The sequence below is a fragment of the Symphalangus syndactylus genome, chromosome 5 (genome assembly GCF_028878055.3).
Source record: "Symphalangus syndactylus isolate Jambi chromosome 5, NHGRI_mSymSyn1-v2.1_pri, whole genome shotgun sequence".
Classification (NCBI taxonomy): domain Eukaryota; kingdom Metazoa; phylum Chordata; class Mammalia; order Primates; family Hylobatidae; genus Symphalangus; species Symphalangus syndactylus.
Window position 1 is genome coordinate 75,083,732 of NC_072427.2, and position 9,784 is coordinate 75,093,515.

General features: G+C 37.4%; 1 long non-coding RNA gene across 1 annotated transcript; it reads left to right on the top strand.

Annotated features, from left to right (window-relative positions):
- Nucleotides 1-427: 427 nt before the first annotated feature.
- Nucleotides 428-9,784, top strand: LOC134736804 (uncharacterized). The gene is made up of 3 exons (XR_010121104.1): nt 428-720; nt 3,665-3,870; nt 8,213-9,784. It is a non-coding gene; the product is annotated as an uncharacterized lncRNA (long non-coding RNA).

Here is a 9,784-nt window from a genome sequence, read left to right on the forward strand (position 1 = left end):
ATTTCCTTTCAACTACGCACCATTTAATTTTCTGTGGCCCTCAGTTGTAAGGCAAACAAATCCCTAATCCATGATTCAATATCTGGACTCCTCCAGATGTTTGAAAGTGTCTAGGTTAGCAGTCCCCAACCTTTTTGGCACCAGGAATTGGTTTCATGGAAGACAGTTTTTCCATGGACCATGGTGGGAGATGGTTTTGGAATGATTAAAGCACATCACATTTATTGTGCACTTTATTTCTATTATTATTATGTTGTAATATATAATGAAATAATTATACAACCCATCATAATGTAGAATCAGTGGGAGCCCTGAGCTGGTAACTAGACGGTCTCATCTGGGTGTGATGGAAGACAGTGACACCCCAAGTCTGTTGCTTATGTCTAGTCTACTCTGAAATCTTGTTTTGGTTGCTGTCACTACAGAAAACTGCCCTTCACAAAGTAAGAAGCTGGAAATGAAGGAGGCTTTTCAGTGCTGCTGTGGCCATCTCAGGATATTCCACCTCGGCTTTAACCCAGAACATATGGGGATTTGAAGTTGTCTCAAACATGCTTTCAAGGCCACTGTCATTTGCAATCTCAAGCCGTTAATCCTCTTCTAGCACGGACAAAGTGGATTCACCGGGTTTATTTACAAATGGGAAGCAGATCCTTTCCTTCCCAGTTCAGGGGTCTTTTATCATTGAGAAATAATGCTCAAACTCTTTTGGAACCTGAGGTAGGTAATCATGTACCACCTGGGAAAAAGAAGGCTCTGGCTCAATCTCTTTCAAAATTCCTGCTAATGATTGAAACATGTAAAAAAAAAAAAATCTCAATGTTCACTCATCACCCTCATAATTCCAATTTGGATTTGAATGTAACCACTTTATCTGCCGATTTGAACACATTTGTCATTCTACCCTGAAGTGACAGATTGAGTTTGTTGAGCAGGTTGAATATGTCACACGAGTACGCAAGTTTTCTGGGCCATTCTGTGTCACTGAAGTGTGCTTCGAGGGGTGACTTTTTCTAAAATAAATCTCTGGAGTAGCTCTCATAACTCGAAAACTCTGGCCAGTGATCTACCTTTAGAAAGTCATTTCAGTTCTATGTATAAGAGAAGACAGGTATGCTCCGCATCCAACTCCTCACAGAGCTTAGTGAACGGACATAAGTTAAGGGCATGTACTTTAATGTGGCTGATAATTTTAATTACATTCTGCAAAATGATGTTAAGTTCAGGTGACATTTTTTGGCTAGCCAGCATTTCTCTACGGGTGAGACAGTGCATAGACTCACATTCAGAAGCAACCTCTTTAACCCAAGTAGTGAAACCAGAAAGCTGTCCAGTCATGGCCACTCTGTCCATGCATATACCAACACAAAATGACCAATTAAGTTCTCCTGATATGTAATCATTCAAACACTTGACTAGTGCTGCAGCTGTGCTGTTGGTTGGCAAGAAAAGTGCACACATTTCCTCATGCACATCCTCCTGAAAATATGTTGCACAAAAATAAGCATTGTTGGCCAGGAGCAGTGGCTCATGCCTGCAATCCCCACACTTTGGGAGGCTGAGGCAGGTGGATCACAAGGTCAGGAGTTCGACACCAGCCTGACCAAAATGATGAAACCTCGTCTCTACTAAAAATACAAAAATTAGCCAGGCGCAGTGGCAGGTGCCTGTAATCCCAACTACTCGGGAGACTGAGGCAGGAGAATTGCTTGAACCCGGGAAGCACACTCCAGCCTGGGTGACACAGCAAGACTCCATCTCAAAAACAAACAAGAATTGTTACATTGTTATCAACATCAGTAGACTCATCAACCTGGATTGCACACCACAGTGACTCATTAATCCTCTCTAACAATGGCGTCTCCGTATCTTCTATTTTATCAATTCATTTAGTTATGGTTCTGGCTGAAAGAGGAACATGTACCACCTTTTGAACTGCAGCGTCTCCTAAAAGCTTACAACAAATGTCCTTAGCAGTAGGCAGGATCAACTCTTCACCAAGAGTAAAGGGCTTCTTAGCTTTAGCAATGTGGTTAGCTACAAGAATGATGCTGTCAGTGCAGACGCCTCTTATGCAGCGGTGGCCTTCAGTAATTGCTTCTCTTGTTCACATTTTTTTTTTAATTTGAAAAACTCAAAGGCTTGTCTTTTAATGTAGAATGGTTGATCTCCATGAGACAAAGTAGTTTGAAGATTTCGCGGCTTCGTTGGATAGGTGATCGCCACATGTTACACAAAGCGGGTTTGGAGAATATGAATCACCTCTTGCATTGAACCCATAGTTTTAGTAGGATTCTTGATATTTTCTTTTAAATGCAGCTGTCTTTTTGTTGGCAATCTTAGTGTCTTCTTCCGTCTCATCATTGGGTCTTTCCTCCTTTTCAAAGAAGCTCTCTGGTGATGTTTGTTTTTTACTCATTTTGGCTAGGGTTAGCTCATGAGTTTGCCAAAACTTGACTGAGACAAATGTGCAGTGCAAGAAAGAGGCGTGGGCAGAAGTGGTAAATAAAATAATGAGAGGGCCACATGTGGGCTAAAATCAGTGTCATATTCTGACTTAAAGCCTGCCAACAGATGCAGCTTAATTGTCACTTGCCACTTACTGATAGGATTTTGATATGAATCTGTAAACAATTGATTTATTATGCTGTCTGTGCAGTCAAATCTCTCTACTAATTTTCATCTTATATGCAGCCGCTCCCTAGCACTAGCATCACTGCCTCAGCTCCACCTCGGGTAATCAAGCAGTAGAGTTTCATAAGGAGCACTCAACCTCGATTCTCGCATGTGTAGTTCACAATAGGGTTTGTGCTCTTATGAGAATTTAATGCTGCTGCTGGTCTGACAGGAGGCAGAGCTCAGGCATTAATGTGAGTGATGGGGAGAGCTATGAATACAGATGAAGCTTTGCTCACTTGCCCACTGCTCACCTCCTGCTGTGCAGCCTGGTTGTTAACAGGCCACGGACTAGTACTGGTTCATGGCCTGGAAACTGGGGACCCTGGTGTAGGTCATAAAATTCTGATTCCTGATAACCAGCTCTATGCTCTAGCAAACTATACTCCTTCCCTTCAAGGCATCTCATTTTAGTTAAAAGAAGATTGTATTTGTTTTCATGTGTATCAGTGGTGACATAATATTTCTCTAAATGCAATAATTATATGTTGGACACACACCACATGTATGTTTGATGGAACACAGTATTTCCATAAGAGAAACGATAATGTAATAGTCATTACTTTCTCATCATTTCTACATGGTCTTCTGTGTTCAGAAATATAAGAATTCTAATTACCATAATACCTTATAATACTAAATAGTCTACATATAATTATAGTATGTATACATATGTATTAGTTTGATACGTCAAGTCTGTTAAAAGTTAAAGATTTGGTAACTGGATATTTTCAATCTAGGGGCTCAGAAAAACACAGTACTTCAGTGCCAAAGAGGAAAAATTAAAAGACGCAAAGAAGGAAAAGTGTTGACTGTAGTTAAAAGAATGCAGTGGTTATGGTGTGAGCAAAGAGACACAAAATCAAAAGAATCAATTCATCAAGTTCAAACTGAATAAATTTTTTGACCTTAGGAAAAATGCATTTCAACAAAGAGAATGTCTTAGATTAAAAGCTACTTTTTAAAACTAGCTTTTTTGGTGCCATAGGAGCGAGACATTTGTTGGTCCTCTAGTCCCCTGCTGCACAAAGTATGACCTACACCAGCCCCACAACAGCACCAGCCGCAGATGGAAGCTCATTAGAAATGAGGAGTCCCACTCCAGCCTGGGTGACAAAGCAAGACTCTGTCTCAAAACAAAAAAAAGAAATGAGGAATCCTAGGCTCCACTCCACACCTGCTAGATCAAAACAAGTAAGTGGAAAACTAGGATCTGTCATATTGTTGATTTCTGGTAGCCATGAATATAAATTATTTTCATAACTTAGAAATAAAATTAAAATCACAAAATTTTTATAGGACTGAGATATAATAAGTAGAACATGGGTGCCAATGAGAGTCATTTATTAGATAACTTGTATATTTAAAACCTAGAGAATAGAAAGACAATGAACAGGAAAAACAAAACATCTGTTTCAAAAATAATTTCTGGATCTTGATAAGAAACTACTGCTATTAATAGCAAAGGTGCTGACATTTTCAGATAGAAAGGTGAATTTTCAGCTCCTGAAGACACCCATGAACATATGACAATATAATTATTATACACTTACATGTCAAAAGATTAACCTTTTAGTTTCTACAGCAGTTATTACATAATTCTCAAAAACTCTTTATTATGTGTTAGAGAGTAACTACAACAATTCTAAACCTGGTCCTTCTACACTCCTTCCTAGATGATTCCATAGGTTTTAGTGGATTTCACTACTAAAACCATTTTTTTCTTATTTCGATCCAAATAATCTCTAAAAGATATTAATCTACACTAGGATCAAAATGTTAACAGAAAACCACGGAAATAAAAACCAATACAGTAAAATGGCACAGCCACTATGGAAAACAGTACAGAAGTACCTAAAAATATGAAAAATAGAATTATCATATGATTTAGCAATTCCACCTCTGAGTATATACTCAAAAGAATTGAAAAGCAGTTTGGAAGAGTTATTTGCATACCCATGGTCTTAGCAGCATTATTTATAACAGCCAAAGGATAAAAGCAACACAAGTGTCCAACAACCAACAACCAAGGGAAGAATGGATAAAGAAGATGAGGTATTATAATATATGCGTGCAATAATATATGATTGGATTTTATAAGGAAGAAAATTCTGTCATCTGCTACAACATGGATGAAACTTGACGACATCATTCTAAATGAAATAAACCAGTCACAGGAAGAAAGATACTGTATAATTCCCCTTACACAAGGCACCCAGACTAGTCATGTTGATAGAGATAGAAAGTAGAAGAGTAGTTTCCAGAGGCTATGTGGAAGTGGGGGAAAATGAGTTGATATTTAATGGATATAGAATTTCAGTACTGCAAGATGAAGAAAGTTTTGAATATTGGTTGCAAAACGTGTATGTAGTTAACACTACTGGACTGTACACTTACAAACTGCTCTAAGGTGGTAAAAACTTTATGTTATGTTTATTTCACCACAATATTTTTTTAATTTATTTTATTTTATTTATTTATTTTTTGAGACAGGGTCTCGCTCTGTCACCAGGCCTCCTGAGTAGCTGGGACTACAGGCATCCACCACTACGCCTGGCTAAGTTTTGTAATTTTAGTAGAGACAGGGTTTCGCCATGTTGGTCAGGCTGGTCTCAAATTCCTGACCTCAGGTAATCTGCCCGCCTCAGCCTCCCAAAGTGCTGGGATTACAGCCATGAGCCACTGTGCCCTGCCAATTTTTTTTTAATTTTAAAGGGGAAAATAAACCAATGCAGAAGGACATACATAGCTAGGTGTTTATCGTAGCATCATTTACAATAAACACTAGAAATAAGTGAATGCCATGACAAGGAAAATGGCTGAATAGTTTGCCATCTAATAATATGAAGACATTGCCTTAAGGTAAATTAGTTGATTTGGAATAATTTCCACAAAGTAAAACTATTATAAATGAATAAAGTAAGATGAAGAAAATTGTGTATATATGATCAGCTTATGAAAAGCAAGCTACCAACAAATGAAATAATATAATAAAAATTATACTAGTCACTGACATTATTGAACACTCATTACATACTAGGTACCTTTCTAAACACGTAACATGAAGTAATGCACTTAATCTTCACAACATCCCATTAGCCCAGTTTTCAAATAAATCAGCTGAGTTACTGAGAGGTTAGAAAGATTCTCCAAGGTCACACAGTAAGTGTCAGAGACAAGGTGCAAATCCAAGAAGTTGACCTCCAGAAGCTCGTCCTTAAATGTGTGTGGGTGTATGCACGCACGTGTGTGTGTGTCTTTTATATATGATTCCAGATGAAATATACGGAATAATATGTAATAGGATGATGTGCATTCTCTGGAGTAGAGACAGGAATGCCAATGTGGCTGAAAGGAAAAAGAAAGGCAGGGTGGGAAGCAGGGAAAAAAAGAAGAGAACCAGAAGCATAAATGGCATGGCCACATTTGTGCATTTATGTAATACCACATATGTGTAAGAGGAAACATTGAAACTCAAGAAAAGAACAATGAAAAATGTATTTCCAAGAATAACTGTGCTTTTGCTGTTTGAAAGTTTGGTAATGCTATTTCTGAAAGTGAAATTTGAAATTCTCAGGCAAAATTATAGATTTCTATAATTGCACTCATTTTGTATATTTCAACAATTAAATAAAAATCACATATTTGTGATATTTTATATATGCCTTTTATCTTGTTTTCAAAAGTCTGACATTAGTCTTATCGGTGGTTAAAAAATAACAGCAAATATTAATCCATACTCTGTACAATGACAATAGATGTTTTGAGAGGAGAAATGCTTGCTTCATAGTCAAACCAGTGCAGCAGACACAGTATTAAAGTTAAATAGAATATTTTTAGTCAGTTCACCTTATATAATTTACTATGTTGATGTTTACTGCAAATCTCTAAAAGAGACTGAAGTATGCATCATTTTCCAACTTTTCTTGGCTAGAGAGAACTTTTTCCCATGCCTGTTAAACATTGTGAAGAAAAAAAGAAAAAGATTTCACACAGCAGAATCTAGGAGCCTCTCACCTACAATATAACTTTTCTTAACCTTCAAAACTGCCATTAAATTCCCTCTGTAACAAGGCAATGGGAGATATAAATACATAGATACAGAGAGGTTTTGCTTATTTGTTTTCAGTTCACCAAGTTGTGTTCTCACATTTGATATTGTATCACACATAAGATATTAATACCAGAAAAGCAAATATGAGCTCAGCCATGTATTTCATTTATCTTTTTGAAAACAAGAAGTTTACTCACATCAGTCAGTTCTTGACCCATAGTATCATAGTATTTGATTTTCATCTGTGAGTTTCATATTATTCAAAGACCAATCTGTCTGAAGCTATTTTTATGTTAATGTCTATTTTATGTCCTTTCACTATGTTGAAAGTGTTGGCCAGTCGTAACACATTCAAGTAATAAAAAAGCCCCCAAAATAAATCAACTAAGACCCCAACAGAATACTACTCTGGTTCAAGAATACCTTACACTTGGCCGGGCACAGTGGCTCACGCTTGTAATCCCAGCACTTTGGGAGGCCGAGGCGGGCGGATCACGAGGTCAGGAGATCGAGACCATGGTGAAACCCCGTATCTACTAAAAATACAAAAAAATTGGCTGGGCGTGGTGGCGGGCCCCTGTAGTCCCAGCTACTCGGAGAGGCTGAGGCAGGAGAATGGCGTGAACCCAGGAGGCGGAGCTTGCAGTGAGCCGAGATCGCGCCACTGCACTCCAGCCTGGGTGACAGAGCGAGACTCTGTCTCAAAAAAAAAAAAAAAAATAAAGAATACCTTACACTTTCCTCTACCAAGAGAATCAGAAAATCTACAGAGTCTAAAATATGCGTAGGGGAATAGAAATGAAAAGAAAGAGGAAAGATTTTGTAGCCTGGCCAAAGAGATAGTTTCTACTAATGAGCTGCCATTGTTAGAGGCTGGACAAACATTTGATTTAAAGGATCTTTATTGCTGTACTTCTTAAAACTCACTTTTAAGATTGTAAGTATACTCCTGCTCTTTGAACTTTACTAGGTTTTCATGCTGTGATTTGACTACATGCTCTCCAAAATTCATGTTGACACTTAATTCCCATTGTGTTGGTATTAAGAGATGAGGCCTTTAGTTTGGTGATTAGGCCATAAGAGGTCCACCCTCATGAACAAATTAGCATTCTTACAAAAGGGTCACAGGCCACTCTTGGCCTTCCTCCTTCCACCATATGAGGACAGAGTCATAAGGTGGCATTTTGAAACCTGAGAGTAGCCCTCACCAGACACCACTGTTGGCACCTTGATCTTGAACTCCCAGGCTCCAGAACAGTAAGAAATACATTTCTGTTCATTATAAATTACCCAGTCTAAGATATTTTGTTATAGCGGTGCAAAGGGGCTAAGATACAGGAGAAAACTGACGTGAAAGAACTCTGAAGAATTCTTAAACCTATTTAGTAAGTTTATTATTAAAAATGAAGATAATGGGAATTAATAGGGTTCAATGACAGATATTCCCAATTATTCATCAAAATCTGTCTTTCTGTCTTCTAGGCGTCTGGCTGTCCAGCCTCATTTGATGTTAACTTCAGCCATGTGTCCACTCTTAAGCCAAGTTCCACTCTCAGACCTAGGTCAACATTCCATGGGCAGTCCCCTCCCAGACTCTCTTCTCCTCAGTGTCAACTAGAGTGTTTTGCAGACAAATTTTCCTCACAAAAATGATGACAAGACAGCAATGGAATAATTGAATTGCAACAAACCTGGATCCCTGAATAAATAACAGTGTGGAGCAGAGCTACTCATCAATCTGGAAAACTCAACTCAGTCTGCTAAGCAGGAGATAAATAAATGTGAATTATTGAATTACACTATACAGAAAGAATGCCACTACCTGAGTTTAAGTCTCATATTTGCCACTGCCTGACTGGGTGAGCTCAGACAAGTTGTCATTTCCTGATTTCTAAAATGAGAGTGTCTGGCCACATCAGTGCTTTGACAACAGTTTCTCACAGAGCCCTAATTCTCACATTTTTTAAATTATTTCAGAGGGTAGTTTTGGCGGTAGATGAAAGGACATGAGTTAGTGAAGTAGGAAGACATAAGAATCCTTACAATGTTGGTTTACAGATCCCAATTTTTTTCCCTCATCAACCAGTGCAACTCTCTGTTTTACACACTGGGCATTCGAGTATATGAATAAAGAATTCTGCAATTAGAAATATTTATCAAAACCACTAAGCTGTAAAATGAATAACGTACACTTACATTCTGCCATTCTGTATTTTTAGTTGTTCAGTTTCTTAGTAACGATGAAGACTTTTCTCTAAAACATCTGTGTACTTTTACTTAATTGCACTTGTGAACAGTGACACATATTTCATAAGTGACCTGACAAAGTTAGTCACAGAGTCCATAGTCATAAAATGTAATTTTCTTTGTGCAAATTAACTAGGCTATCCAGGGATCTAAGATACAATCTTGACTTCATTAATTTTTTACTTGAATCAACTTACAGGGGAAAAAAAGAGGTAAGAAATGTTTGGCCATATTAAATGAGTTTTTCATATCTATTTGGTGCCTTCAGTTTGTTGTGGAAGAATTCTGGACAACAAATAACAAAAATAATTGTTCTGTGATGTATTAATGTCTTTTAAACTCAATACTCCACCCTATGGCCCTCATAATCGTGTCCATTGCATATATCATTGGCAGCCTTTCCTTTGACTCACTGACAATCAGAATCTAATCTCTCTAGATTCTCCAGGGTTATTTTGAAGAGTTATCACTTCTTGGTGATAACATTTCAATCCTCTAGACTACACAATTTAATACTCATCAACTTATGTCTAACACTCAAATCATTATCACTCATTACACCATTATATATATTGAGTTACTCTTATTTCTAACAATTTATCTATACTCACCCTCTCTGTAGATATATTCAGTTATCTTTCTATATATTTATTTATAAAAACTAAACATTCTTTGATATTAAATATTGATCAAAAATTACAGCTCCTGCTACCAAAGCACTTGGAGCTAATGCCATGGGATTTATTTTTAATAATACATTCTTTTCAATCAAATTATTATTATTAAAAGACATAATATACATACAAA